Genomic DNA, 14,904 nt, shown 5'->3' with positions numbered 1-14,904 from the left:
TAAAACTCTTAAAGGAAGCATAGAAGTGAATCTTCATAACCTTGTATTTGGTAATGGATTCTTAGACATGCAAATCACAAACAACAACAACAAAAATAGCTTAATCAGACTTCATCAAAATTAAAAACCTTGTGCATCAAAAGTTATTATCAAGAGAATAAAAGATAACCTACAAGTTGGGTGAAAATATTTTAAAATAACACAGCTGAAAGTATTTAATATCCAGAATATATGAACCATCCAATAACAAAATGATAAACCAATTTAAATATTAGCAAAGGACTTGAGTATATTTCTATAAAGAAGATATACAAGTAGTTGATAAGCACATAAAAAGATCCCAACGTCATCACTTATTAAATAAATGCAAGTCAAAACTGTACGGCAAACCATATCACACCTACTAGGATGGCCATAATTTTATTATTTTTTAATATAAATTTATTTATTTTAACTGGATGGCTATAATTTTAAAAAAGCAGAAATAGTAAGTGTTGGTGAGCAAGTAGAGAAGTTGAAACCCTCATTCAAAGACAGTGGAAATATAAAATGATGAATCCTCAATAGACATGAATTTGAGCAAGTTTCAGAAGATAGTGAAAGACAGGGAAGCCTGGTGCGCAGAGTCGGACACAACTTAGTGACTGAATAACAACAACAAGATGGGAAACAGTTTGGCAGATTGTCAAATGGCATTAAAACATGTATAATATCATATAAGAAACGAATTGCCAGTCCTGGTTCGATGCAGGATACAGGAAGCTTGGGGCTGGGGCACTGGGATGACCCAGAGGGATGGTATGGGGAGGGAGGTGGAAGAGGGGTTCAGGATGGGGAGCACGTGTACAACCGTGGCGGATGCATGTTGATGTATGGCAAAACCAATACAATATTGTAAAGTAAAAAAAATAATAATAATTTAAAAAACAAATTAAAAAAAAGTCTAAACAGAATTTTCACATGAACCAGCAATTCCATTCCTAGGTATATACTCTAAAAAATTAAAAACAGCGAGTTTGATAGCTGTACATCAGTATTCATTACAACATTATTTATAATACCTGAAGGTGGTGATCCAAGTATGCATCAGCAGATTAATGGGTAAACAAATATGGTGAATATACACAATAGGATATTATTCATCCTGAAAATAGAATGATGTTCTGGTACTTGGTACAACATAAATAAACTATGAAAAAAATACGCTGAATGAAATAAACCAGGCACAGGACAAACGTATGCATCCACTTACAAAAGAACGATCTTTCTGACCATTGGGGTTTTAAGAAGGAGGTGTCCGAAAAGTTACCGCAGGGATAACTGGCTTGCGGCGGCCAAACGTTCACAATGATGTCGCTTTTTGATCCTTCGATGTCAGCTCTTCCTATCATTGTGAAACAGAATTCACAAGAACTAGCTAAGACTAGGCAAATTAGTGGAGGCAGAAAGTAGATTTAAGGTATCAGAAGAATAAGGTGAATGAAGAGTTATAAATTAATGATTGCAGAATATGAACTCTGTATCTAATTCTGTCAGTTTTATTTCATGTATTTCAAGCTTTTGTTGAGTTCATATACATTTGACCTTTTCAGCATTATTATTTCTGTAAATGTCTTTTGTTTTGAAATTTGTTTTATTTGATGATAATGTAAAGACACCAGGCATCTTATAATTACTATTTGAACTAAATATTTTTTTTTACTGTCAATTTACTTTCAACCCACAATATTTTAAGTACTATTGTACTTAAAATTAGGTCTTTTTTTAACCCTTTGATAATCTCCCTCATGTGATAGACGGTTTAGGTCATTAGCAACTTGTTTGATGTGATTGTTGTTATGATTCGTTTCAGTCTATCACTTTAATTTTTTCTACATAACTTTCTTTTTTTTAATATTTTATTTTATTTTTTAACTTTACAGTATTGTATTGGTTTTGCCATATATCAACATGCATCCACCACAGGTATACATGTGTTCCCCATCCTGAACCCTCCTCCCTCCTCCCTCCCTGTACCATTTTATTGATGATTATGTTGTTGTTCAGTTGTTCAGTCCATGGGGCTGACTCTGCAACCCCGTGGACTGCAGCGCACCAGGCTTCCCTGTCCTTCCCTGTCCTTCTCCCAGAGTTTGCTCAAACTCACATCCATTGAGTCAGTGATGTCATCCAACCATCTTATCCTCTGTTGTCCCCTTCTCCTGCCTTCAATCTTGATGATAATAATGATTACTAAAATGCTTATTTGGTATTATTTTTGTTCCTATGTTTTTACATTTTCCAGTTTTTTTGGTGCACTATTTGAATTTTTAAAGAATTCTATTTCAAACCTTGCAGAGGAATTCCGAATTCCAAAATTTGTACGTTAGTTTTTATTACTGGGTGTATATATTAGCACATCCTATGTAGTCCAAGTCATATACACTAAGGTCCCCTTTTCCTGACGCCCACGGAAAACCAAATTCCCTTTTCCTCATTTGTCTTTCACCTTCTTTTCCCCTTGATTCACCATCTTACATTAATCTTTCCCCTGAAAAAATTATGTAATTTCTTCTGTCTGGCTTATGGAGCTCATATTGTTCTAGGAAAGCATGTTGCTTGAGAACTGAAAATCCAGATTCAATTGAGTGATTTTACATAAAGCTTTAACAACTTTAATGCATTGTTCCCTGATACTTTGCAGTGGCTCAGGACTTCCCTGGTGGCTCGGACAGTGAAGAATCTGTCTGCAATGCAGGAAACCTGGGTTCGATCCCTGAGTCCAGGAGATACTCTGGAGAAGGGAATGGCAACCCACTCCAGTATTCTTGCCTGGAGAATTCCGTGAACAGAGGAGCCTAGCAGTCTATACAGTCCATGGGGTTGCAAAGAGTCAGACATGACTGAGCAACTAACATTTTTTTTTTCAGCTGTAATTTAGAGACTCAAGTATACTTTTAGCTCCATGCATTCTAGACACTCTATAGAGACTCTCTACTTTGCTGGATACACATACTTGTTAAATGGATGTTTACGGTAATATTCAGTTCAATTCAGTTCAGTCGCTCAGTCGTGTCTGACTCTTTGTGACCTCATCAATTGTAGCACCCCAGGCCTCCCTGTCCATCACCAACTCCCGGAGTTCACCCAAAGTCACGTCCATTGAGTTGGTGATGCCATCCAGCCATCTCATCCTCTGTCGTCCCCTTTTCCTCCTGCCCCCAATCCCTCCCAGCATCAGAGTCTTTTCCAATGAGTCAACTCTTTGCATAAGGTGGCCAAAGTATTGGAGTTTCAGCTTTAGCATAATTCCAAAGAACACCCAGGACTGATCTCCTTTAGGATGGACTGGTTGGATCTCCTTGCAGTCCAAGGGACTCTCAAGAGTCTTCTCCAACACCACAGTTCAAAAGCATCAATTCTTCGGCCTTCAGCTTTCTTCACAGTCCAACTCTCACATCCATACATGACCACTGGAAAAACCATAGCCTTGACTAGATGGACCTTTGTTGGCAAAGTAATGTCTCTGCTTTTGAATATGCTATCTAGGTTGGTCATAACTTTCCTTCTGAAGAGTAAGCATCTTTTAATTTCATGGCTGCAATCACCATCTGCAGTGATTTTGGAGCCCCCCAAAATAAAGTCTGACACTGTTTCCCCATCTATTTTCCATGAAGTGATGGGATCAGATGCCATGATCTTAGTTTTCTGAATGTTGAGCTTTAAGCCAACTTTTTCACTCTCCTCTTTCACTTTCATCAAGAGTAATACAGTAATATTACAATTTCCAATACTGTGGTTTCTTTAATATGATATAACTTGATGTCAATTGCCTCCTGCTGACTAGAGAATGAAGTTTTTAGATTCTTAGGCTACTACATAGACAAAGAGTGTTACTTTTGGAGAAATGTGTTGATTTAGCTCTTGTTTTTTCAAGATTTCAGGTTCATGAATCACTTATTAAAACACTGGTGCACTGGGACGGCCCAGAGGGATGGTATGGGGAGGGAGGAGGGAGGAGGGTTCGGGATGGGAACACATGTATACCTGTGGCGGATTCATTTTGATATTTGACAAAACTAATACAATTATGTAAAGTTTAAAAATAAAATAAAATTAGAAAAAAAAAAACACTGTCTAAATTTCAGAGTATGCTTTTGCTTTCTGAGTTTCTTACCATGTATTACTATTACTCCCATAATCTAAGCTGACTCTCTGTTTCTTAGGTTTGGGCGAAAGTTGATTCTCAGGTGCTGTTTGCTCCAGCTCGCCATCTCTGGGACCTGTGCAGCCTTTGCTCCCACCTTCCTCATTGACTGCTTACTATGCTTCTAGTCAGGTTGTTCTGCTGTAGTCATCATAGCAAATAACAACATGCTTGGTAAGTCCACAACTGTGATCTAATCCATTTTCCAAGTCTTGAATTTGACCTTGAAATTTCACCTTTATCTGACATTAGTATCTCAATTGGGTTTCTTTCAGTTATAGAGTGGCTAAGTTCCCAGTCACAAACCATAGTAATGACACTGTTATCCTGTACCTTTAGTATTGGACAGACAATGCTGGGAGGACTGGCTTTTGTCTTTCGAGAGTGGCGCACCCTGCAGCTGGTGGTGTCTGTAACGTTCTTTGTCTTCTTTTTCTCCTCAAGGTATGAGCCTTCTCTCTCACTCGGTCTTATGGGTACCTGGGATGAAAATGCATATTGAATCAGAGTAGTCTTACTCCAGGGATCATATCTAATTGTTTGGAAGTAAAACCCATGTCTCTCATCTGTTCACTCTGCGCAAACTGAGATTTGAAAAGCACAACAGGGAGTGACAATGACTTTTCTTCCAGAGAAATCTAAGTATTTTCTGCCATCCTTCTTCATGTATCTTACTCTGTGTAGCAGTCATAGAATTATTTTAGTGTTATTTTCCTTAATGTAAAATGCACTCAAATATTTAAAAAGTAAGCACCTTTAATATTTTTGGCTTTGGAATGAATCACATCATGGCAAAGTTTTTATTTTCATTTTTGTAGGTGAAATTGGATAAAAGGAAGAGGCAACAAATTTATCCATATAGTTAGCTGACATAATAGAAGCATAGTTTTTTCCAGTAATAAAACTGGCATGCAGTTTAGGTGCTTTACATCATGTGTTCAGCAGTCCCTACCCTCTTAGATAATTTTAACATTTATTTATGCTTCATCATTACACTTAAAACCAGTCTAGGGAGAATGAGATTTCATCACTCATAAAGAAATGACTATAGATTTAATACACTGAGAGGAGTTTAGAGAGAGAGGAAAGTGCAATCCATGCCAGACACAACCGTTATTTCATTCTAGTCTCATAACAAGCCCACAAGGACAGTGGCATTAATTTCTCCACTGTCTTGATGAGAAAACTGAGACTAATTTAAATTAGTGGCTCATCTGTGTACTTAGCGACTAACAACAGGTTACTAAGAGCAGTTCATGGTTGGAGCAGTTCATGGTTGGAGCACATGTTGTTGGGCTTTAAGCTTACATAATAGGAGGGCTTTTAAAAAAAAGAATATTTTATAAATATATACTGTGAGCACAAATTTGATAGAACTTAAGACAAACTTTGGAAGGGAATTATGCATGTGGAAGACTCTCAAGCTTAAGCCTCATAAGCTTCTTGGAAAATCTGCTGATTAAGCACAGAGGAAATTTGACTCCCAAGTCTGTATAAGACTGCGTGTGCTATACATTTCAGGTAAAATGCCCACAATAGTCATTCTCGTATTTTCCTAGTATTTGTATAATAGAACATAATTTCTTTCCTAATCCAACAACTGAAGTTCTAGATATAGATGAAAAGCAAAAAGTATCTGTTGCCAATAATCAGGTGACAAATAAGCAAGGGAAAGCTGACTGCACTTGTGTGCTCTTCTTTAATCAGGTTGTTGGTTGAATCTGCTCAGTGGCTGATTGTCACAAATAAACCAGATGAGGGCTTAATGAAAATTAAGAAAGTTTCACACAGACATGAAATGAAGAATGCTGAAGAAACCCTGAACATGAAGGTGAGCAGGAAAGGGAAAGTGGTTACTGGGTTGGAGGGCAGAAATAAACTGACATCTGCCTTCTCTTTATTGAGATAGACAAGCTGCTTTTCTAAAAAGGGCAGTTAGTTGAGAATGCAAGCTCAGTTCCCTTGTCTTTCATGGCTATATCATGAAAAGAAGCTTTGAGCACTGTACAAGGACTTTGTGATTTAGCTCATTTCCTGATCTGAATCTACACTGTATGTGCTCTCATGGATCCCTGCCTGGCTCTATGGCCTCATTTTCAAAATATCATTGCTTCTGTCTAATTTCCTGGGGTCTCCCTTAACTCCCCGCATCTTTCTTCATATCACATCCACACTGGCGATTGCACGTGTAATATGCTACACTACAAAAAAAGGGAGCACATCTTTCTTGTCCTGTGGGGTACCTGTGCTTTTCACAATGCCTGGCACTACACTGACAAGTGATATGTGTTTGTTGTTATTGAAGGGTTTGAGAGTGACCATGCAGGAGGAGGTAGAGGCAGCACAGACTAAAACTACTGCTTTTCACTTGTTCTGAACACCTAACCTGCGTAAAAGGATGTGTCTCCTGCTCCTTGTCAGGTGGGCTGACAACATTCAAAGAGTGGGGACATGAAGCCATTTATGTCAAAGATTATAATGTGTTGTGAGAGAGGGGTGCATATTTAAAGGTAAACAATGAGGAAAACACACAAAATAAGACTCACATGGAACTGATTATATGATGAACAGTTAGGTTGTATCACACTGTCAGTCTCTTCACTGGAGATGAATGTACTCCATCTGTAATCCATCACAGTACAGATTTTGGCACATCAGTTCACTTCAGTTGCTCAGTCGCGTCTGTTTTTTTGCAACCCCATGGACTGTAGCACACCAGGCTTCCCTGTCAATCACCAAGCTCCTGGAGCTTGCTCAAAATCATGTCCATTGAGTCAATGATGCCATCCAACCATCTCATCCTCTGCTGTCCCCTTCTCCTCCTGCCTTCAATCCTTCCCAGCATCAGGGTCTTATCCAATGAGTCAGTTCTTCCCATTAGGTGGCCAAAGTATTGGAGTTTCAGCTTCAGCATCAGTCCTTCCAATGAATATTCAGGACTGATTCCTTTTAGGATTGACTACTTTGATCTCCTTGCAGTCCAAGGGACTCTCAAGAGTCTTCTCCAACACCACAGTTCAAAAGCATCAATTCTTCAGCGCTCAGCTTTCTTTATAGTCCAACTCACATCCATACATGACTCCTGGAAAAACCATAGCTTTGACTAGATGGACCTTTGTTGGCAAAGTGATATCTTTGCTTTTTAATATTCTGTGCAGACTGGTCATAGATTTTCTTCCAGGGAGCAAGCGTCTTATAACTTCATGGCTTCAGTCACCATCTGCAGTGACTTTGGAGTCCCCCAAAATAAAGTCTCTCACTGTTTCCACTGTTTTCCCATCTATTTGCCACGAAGTGATGGGACTGGATGCCATGATCTTAGTTTTTTGAATGTTGAGTTCTAAGCCAACTTTTACACTCTCCTCTTTCACTTTCATCACGAGGCTTTTTAGTTCTTTTTCACTTTCTGCCATAAGGGTGGTGTCATCTGCATATCTGAGTCATTGACATTTCTCCCAGCAATCTTGATTCCAGCTTGTGCTTCATCCAGCCCAGCGTTTCATGTGAGGTATCTTGCATATAAATTAAATAAGCAGGGTAACAATATACAGCTTTGATGTACTCCTCTCCCGATTTGGAACCATTGTGTTGTTCCATGTCCAGTTCTAACTGTTGCTTCCTGATTCGCATACAGATTTCTCAGGAGGCAGGTCAGGTGGTCTGGTATTCCCATCTCTTTCAGGATTTTCCACAGTTTGTTGTAATTCACACAGTCAAAGGCTTTGGCATAGTCAATAAAGCAGAAGTAGATGTTTTTCTGTAACTCTGTTGCTTTTTCCATGATCCAACAGATGTTGGCAATTTGATCTCTGGTTCCTCTGCCTTTTCTAAATCCAGATTGAACATCTGGAAGTCCACAGTTTATGTACTGTTGAAGCCTGGCTTGGAGAATTTTGAGCATTACTTTGCTAGTGTGTGAGATGAGTGCAATCATGCAGTAGTTTGAGCATTCTTTGGCATTGCCTTTCTTTGGGATTGGAATGAAAACTGACCTTTTCCACTTTGGCCACTGCTGAGTTTTCCAAATTTTCTGGCATATTGAGTGCAGTACCTTAACAGCATCATCTTTTAGGATTTGAAATAGCTCAACTGGAATTCCATCACCTCCACTAGCTTTCTTCATAGTGATGCTTCCTAAGGCCCACTTGACTTCACGTTGCAGAATGTCTGGCTCAAGGTGAGTGAGTGATCACATCATCGTGGATATCTGGGTCATAAATATCTTTTTTGTATAGCTCTTCTCTGTATTCTTGCCACCTCTTTTTAATATCTTCTGCTTCTGTTAGGTCCATACCATTTCTGTTCTTTATTGTGCCCATCTTTACATGAAATGTTCCCTTGGCATCTCTAATTCTCTTGAAGAGATCTCTAGTCTTTCCCATTCTATTGTTTCCTTTATTTCTTTGCATTGATCACTGAGGAAGGCTTTCTTATCTCTCATTGCTGTTCTTTGGAACTCTGCATTCAAAGGGGTATATCTTTGCTTTTCTCCTTTGCCTTTCGCCTCTCTTCTTTTCTCAGCTATTTGTAAGGCCTCCTCAGACAACCATTTTGCCTTTTTACATTTCTTTTTCTTGGGGATGGTCTGGATCACTGCCTCCTGTACAATGTCATGAACCTCTGTTCATAGTTCTTCAAGCACTCTGTCTATCTGATCTAATCCCTGGAATCTATTTGTCATTTCCACTGTATAATCATAAGGGATTTGATGTAGGTCATACCTGAATGGTCTAGTGGTTTTTCCTATTTTCTTAAATTTAAGTCTGAATTGGCAATAAGGAGTTCATGATCTGAACCACAGTCAGCTCCCAGTCTTGTTTTTGCTGACTGTATAGAGCTTCTCCATCTTTGGCTGCAAAGAATATAATCAGTCTGATTTCAGTATTGACCACAATAGGAGAAAACTTTGCAAACTGTAATATGAAGAGATCAAATTGTTGTTGTTCAGTTGCTAAATTGTGTCCAACTCTTTGTGACCCCCATTGACTGCAGCACTCCAGGCTCTTTTGTTCTCCACTAACTCTTGGAGTTTGCTAAAATTCATGTCCATTGAGTCAGTGATGCTATCTAACCATTTCACCCTCTGTCATCCCCCTCTCCTTTTACCTTCAGTCTTTCCCAGCATTAGGGTCTTTTCCAATGAGTTGACTCTCCACATCAGGTGGCCAAAGAATTGGAGCTTCATCAACGGTCTTTTCAGTGAATATTCAGGGTTGATTTCCTTTAGAACTGTCTCGTTTGATCTCCTTGGAGTTCAATGGACTCTCAAGAGTCTTCTCTAGCACCACAATTGAAAAGCATCAATTTTTCAATGTTCAGCTTTCTTTATGTCCCAACTGTCACATCTGTATATCATCACTGGAAAAACCATAGCTTTGATCATATAAACATAATGTCGGCAAAATGATGTCTCTGCTTTTTAATATGCTGTATAGGTTTGTCATAGCTTTCCTTCCAGGGAGCAAACATCTTTTGATTTCACCATCCGCAGTGATTTTGGAGCCCAAGAAAAGAAAATCTGTCACTGCTTCCATTTTTCCCTTTCTATTTGCCATGATGTGATGGGACCAGATGTCATCTTAGTTTATTTCACGTTGAGTTTCAAGCCAGCTTTTTCACTCTCCTCTTTACCCTCGTCAAGACTCTCTTTAGTTCCTCCTCAATTTCTGCCATTTGAATGGTATCATCTGCATATCTGAGGTTGTCAGTATTTCTTCAGGCAACCATGATTCCAGTTTGTGATTCATCTAGCACCGCAATTCTCATAATGTATGCTGCATATAAGTTAAATAAGCAGGGTAGCAATATACAACCTTGTCGTACTCCTTTCCCAGTTTGGAACCAATCCATTTTTCCATGTCCAGTTCTAACTGTTGTTTCTTGACCTGTGTACAGGTTTCTTAAGAGACAGGTAAAGTGATCTGGTACTCTTATCTCTGTAAGAATTTTCCACAGTTTGTTGTGATCCCCACAGTCAAAGGCTTTAGCATAATCAATGAAGCAGAGGTGGATGTTTTTCTGGAACTCCCTTGCTTCCTCCATAATCAACCAAATGTTGGCAATTGATCTCTGCCTCTTTGAAACCCAGACGGTATATCTGTACATTCTTGGTTCATGTGCTGCTAAAGCCTAGCTTGAAGAATTTTTAACATAACCTCACTAGCGTGTGAAATGAGTTTGAACATTTTTGGTACTGCTTTTCATTGGAATTGGAATGAAAACTGACCTTTTCCAGTCCTGTGGCCACTGCTGAGTTTTCCAAATTTGCTGACATATTGAGTGCAGCACTTTAACAGCATCATCTTTTAGAATTTGAAATAGCTTTGCTGAAATTCTATCACCTGCACTAGCTTTGTTCATAGTGATGCTTCCTAAGGCCCACTTGGCCTCACACTCCAGAATGTTTGGCTCTAGATAAGAGACCACACCATTGCGGTTATCTGGGTCATTAAGACCTTTTTTGTATGCTTCTTCTGTGTATTCTTGCGATTTCTTCTTAATCTCTTCTGCTTCTTTCAGGTCCTTGCTGTTTCTGCCCTTTATCATGCCCATCCTTGCATGAAATGCTCCCTTGATATCTCCAGTTTTCTTAAAAAGATCTCTATTGTTTTCCTCTTTTCTTTGCATTGTTCACTTAAGAAGTCTTTATCTCTCTTTGATATTCTCTGTAACTCTGCATTAAGTCTGGTATATCTTTTCCGTTCTTCCTTGCCTTTTACTTTTCTTTTCTCAGCTATTTGTAAGGCCTCCTAAGACAATGACTTTGTCTTCTTGCATTTTTTCCCCCTTTGGAATGATTTTTATTCACTTCCTCCTGTACAATGTTATTAAGTTCTGTTCATAGTTCTTCAGGCACTCTGTCTACAGACCTAATCCATTGCACCTATTTGTTACCTCCATTGCATAATCATAAGAGATTTGATTCAGGTCATACCTGAAATGCCTATTGATTTTCCCTACTTTATTTGATTTCAGTCTGACTTTTGCAATAAGGAGCTGATGATCTGAGCCACAGTCAGCTCTAGGTCTTAATTTTGCTGACTTTATAGAGCTTCTCCATCTTCAGCTGCAGAGAACATAATCAATATGATTTTGGTATTGACCATCTGGTATGTCTCTGTGTAGCATCATTTTATCTCGGGTTGCTGGAAAATGGTATGTTGTAGGACTAGCATGTTCCATCGACAAAACTCTGTTAGCCTTTGCCCTGCTTCATTTTGTACTCCAAGGCCAAACTTGCCTGTTATTACTGGTATCTCTTTACTTCCTACTTTTGCATTCAAATCCCTGATGAAGAAAAGGACATCTTCTAGGTTTTAGCTCTAGAAGATATTGTAGGTCTTCATAGAACCAGTCAACTTCAGCTTCGTTGGCATCAGAGGTTAAGGCATAGACTTGGATTAGTATAATGTTGAATGATTTGCCTTGGAAGTGAACTGAGATTATTCTATCATTTTTGAGATTGCACCAAAGTGTGCTTTTCAGACTCTTGTTGACTCTGAAGGCTACTCCATTTCTTCTAAGGGATTCTTGCATGGCGTAGTTGATATAATGGTCATATGAATTAAATTCACCCATTCCCATCCATTTTAGTTCACTGGTTACTAAGATGTCGATCTTCACTCTTGCCGTCTCCTTCTTGACCACATTCAATTTACCTTGATCCTTCGACCTAACAGTCCAGGCTCCTATGCAATATTGTTCTTTTCAGCATCAGACTTTACTTTCACCACCAGACACACCAACAACTGAGTGTTGCTTCCACTTTGGCCCAGATGCTTCATTCTTTCTGGAGCTATGTGTAATTGCCCTTCACTCACTCTTCCCCAGTAGCATATTGGACACCTTTCAACCAGGGGAACTCATCTTCTGGTGTCAAACCTTTTTGCCTTTTCATACTGTTCATGGTATTCTCATGGCAAGAATACTGGAGTGGTTTGCTATTTCCTCCTCCAGTGGACCATGTATTGTCAAAAGTCTTCACTATGACCCATCCATCGTGGGTGGCCCTGCATGGCATGGCTCACAGCTTCATTGAGTTATGTAAGTTCCTTCACCACGACAAGGCTGTGATCCACAAAGGGGGATGAGATCATGAGTATATACAAATCAATAAATATTTCTAAATGTAAAACTGTAACCAACTTGCAGATCAAGATAGAAAGATCCTATTTCCACAGGGGTTCCCCTCAAGTTACCCCATACAGCAATAACCACCACCACTGCCTGACTCTTCTCTCCTCACTTCCCTCTCCTGGGCAAAATAAAAATTAATAGCTATTCTGATCTCCTTCACTATAGATGAGTATTTGTTGATCTTGGCTGTCAAGTAGTGTAAATTGATACAGGGTTCTGTGATAGGCCCTCTCTCCTCATGCTTACTCATGAATATTCACCCATTCTGTTGCATGTAACAGTAGGTTGTTCTCTTCCCTAGTGCTTTAGTGTCCACTACATGAATACACTACAATTTCTTTATGTACTTCAATGTTGGTGGACTTTTGTTTCCAATTTGGGGCATTAGCACCCCAAATCATGTGCATTATCTCTTGGGATATAAGTACTTATTTTGAGATCAGAGAGAAATTTTTTTTTAATTTTTTATATTATTATTATTATTATTTTACTTTACAATATTGTATTGGTTTTGCCATACATCAACATGAATCTGCCATGGGTGTACATGTGTTCCCCATACTGAACCCCCTCCCACCTCCCTCCCCATACCATTCCTCTGGGTCATCCCAGTGCACCAGCCCCAAGCTTCCTGTATCCTGCATCAAACCTGGACTGGTGATTCATTTCTTTTATGATATTATATATGTTTTAATGCCAAGAAAGCTGTGGTATATATACACAATGGAGTATTACTCAGCCATTAAAAAAATACATTTGAATCAGTTCTAATGAGGTGGATGAAACTGGAGCCTATTATACAGAGTGAAGTAAGCCAGAAAGAAAAACACCAATACAGTATTCTAACGCATATATATGGAATTTAGAAAGATGGTAACGATAACCCTGTATGCAAGACAGCAAAAGAGACCCAGATGTATAGAGGGAAATTTTTATATTTAATTCTGAATTTTTGAAGTGTGCGTGTGTGTGTAAGTGTGTTTTTAAATCCCATACAGGATAATATAGAGCCAATGCCAAGGATAATATAGAGCCAATGCCAAGTTTAAAAAATTAACTACTGAATTATACAGTTTACCTCTTCCTAGGCATATCCTAGCAGACAACTTCTGCATTTAACTGCATTGTGCTTTTTCAATCTTTTATCTACCCACTGGGCTATATACATAGGTTTCTTAATCTAGACAATCAGCTTAAGATTTCCTTACTCTAGACAATAAGAATAGGGGGGGGGAAAGTAGAGATACTGGTCAAGAAAGGACTTACTGTCTTGGGATTGCTGTGATCTGTGGTGTTTCTTCCGTTGAAATGTCTAAGTCTAGCTCTCTCTGGGTGTAACATATCTTTAAAGTGGATTCCTTTCCCTTAGATCTTTCCTGGGTAAATTGTAGATCCCCAGTGGGAACTTTTGATTCCCTTTCATATCGTGCAGTTGATGCATGCTTGTTTGCCTGAATTCTTACATTTCTCTTGGCCCTAAGAAATCAGACATGAACTTAAATTCCCTAGAATTGTGTTAGGTACCAGACACTGTGCTCCCAGGTTAAGGGGACACAGTAGTATTTTTGCTGCTTCAACCACTAGTTGAGAAAAAGGAAATTGTTTATAGTACTGAGGTTGGTGAAGGAAAGGAAGAACTCAAAGCATACTGACAACTCTTAAGAAAGAAATCCTTCTCTAAGTTTTACCCTTCTATATTCAACTTCTATACACCATCCAATATGGTGACTTGATCAAGTTATGCTTTCGTTTCACTGCCAACTCTATACTAAGTGACTCAGACAAAAGAATGACAAGAGTATCATTTTCACTATTGTCATATAATTATTTATGGTAGCTTTATAATTACAACCTTAAAATGACATATTATACAGGCTGGGTCTTTATCCTTTAGGCTTGACCATTGACTGCCTGGGTCAATACAATCGTAGACTGCAGCTCTAAAGCTGGGCTCTAAACCCTATGGTTTGTGTCTTCCCTCTTCTGTTCACTACAGATTAGGAAGCACAATACCTTTGTTTGGCATCTTTATGAATCTACAGCTCTTCGGGAGCAATATTTTCCTGTTCCAGGTAATCTTTGGAACTGTCTCAGCCTGAAGCCTTCATTTTTACCACTGAATCATATGGGCCATTGACCAACCCAGACACTGTTCATGTTCCTGGTGGGACTTATCCTTTTGCCCAACACCTTTGTACCCCAACGTTAAAGAAGACTGGACTCTGGGGAAAGAAAGTGTCTTTTTCTCATCCTTCAGAGGTTATATTGGTCACACTTATCTGAAGCCAGTAGAAAAGAGAGGTCCTAATTAAGGGCTAAGTATTCCCACAAGCCAAACTGATGAGAAATTCTGCTAGTAAGTTGTTGGGGGTAGAGCCAAAGGTCAGTAAGGGGCAGCTGAGACATATATTTATCTTCATCATATCCTAAAATATCTGTAAACTGGTACCATTTCACCCTCATGCTTCCTCTAGGACAGTTGATATTCACTTGCCTTTTGTCCATTCACAATGCTAATAACATAGAGGGGTGCAGCCTTGCAATTATACCCCAGGTGAGGACACAGTAGGGTCACTCCCTCT

At 39.0% G+C, this 14,904-nt stretch overlaps 1 pseudogene; it reads left to right on the top strand.

The window, feature by feature from the left end:
- Positions 1–14,531, top strand: part of LOC147341983 (steroid transmembrane transporter SLC22A24-like) — a 31,009-nt pseudogene extending 16,478 nt beyond the window's left edge.
- The last annotated feature ends 373 nt before the right edge of the window (positions 14,532–14,904 follow it).

Source organism: Bos grunniens, chromosome 29, assembly GCF_055505025.1.
Source record: "Bos grunniens cultivar Pamir isolate PY7600 chromosome 29, Bosgru_T2T1.0, whole genome shotgun sequence".
Taxonomy (NCBI): domain Eukaryota; kingdom Metazoa; phylum Chordata; class Mammalia; order Artiodactyla; family Bovidae; genus Bos; species Bos grunniens.
The sequence above is the reverse complement of the archived record's forward strand: the minus strand, read 5'-3'. Positions and strand labels throughout refer to the sequence as shown.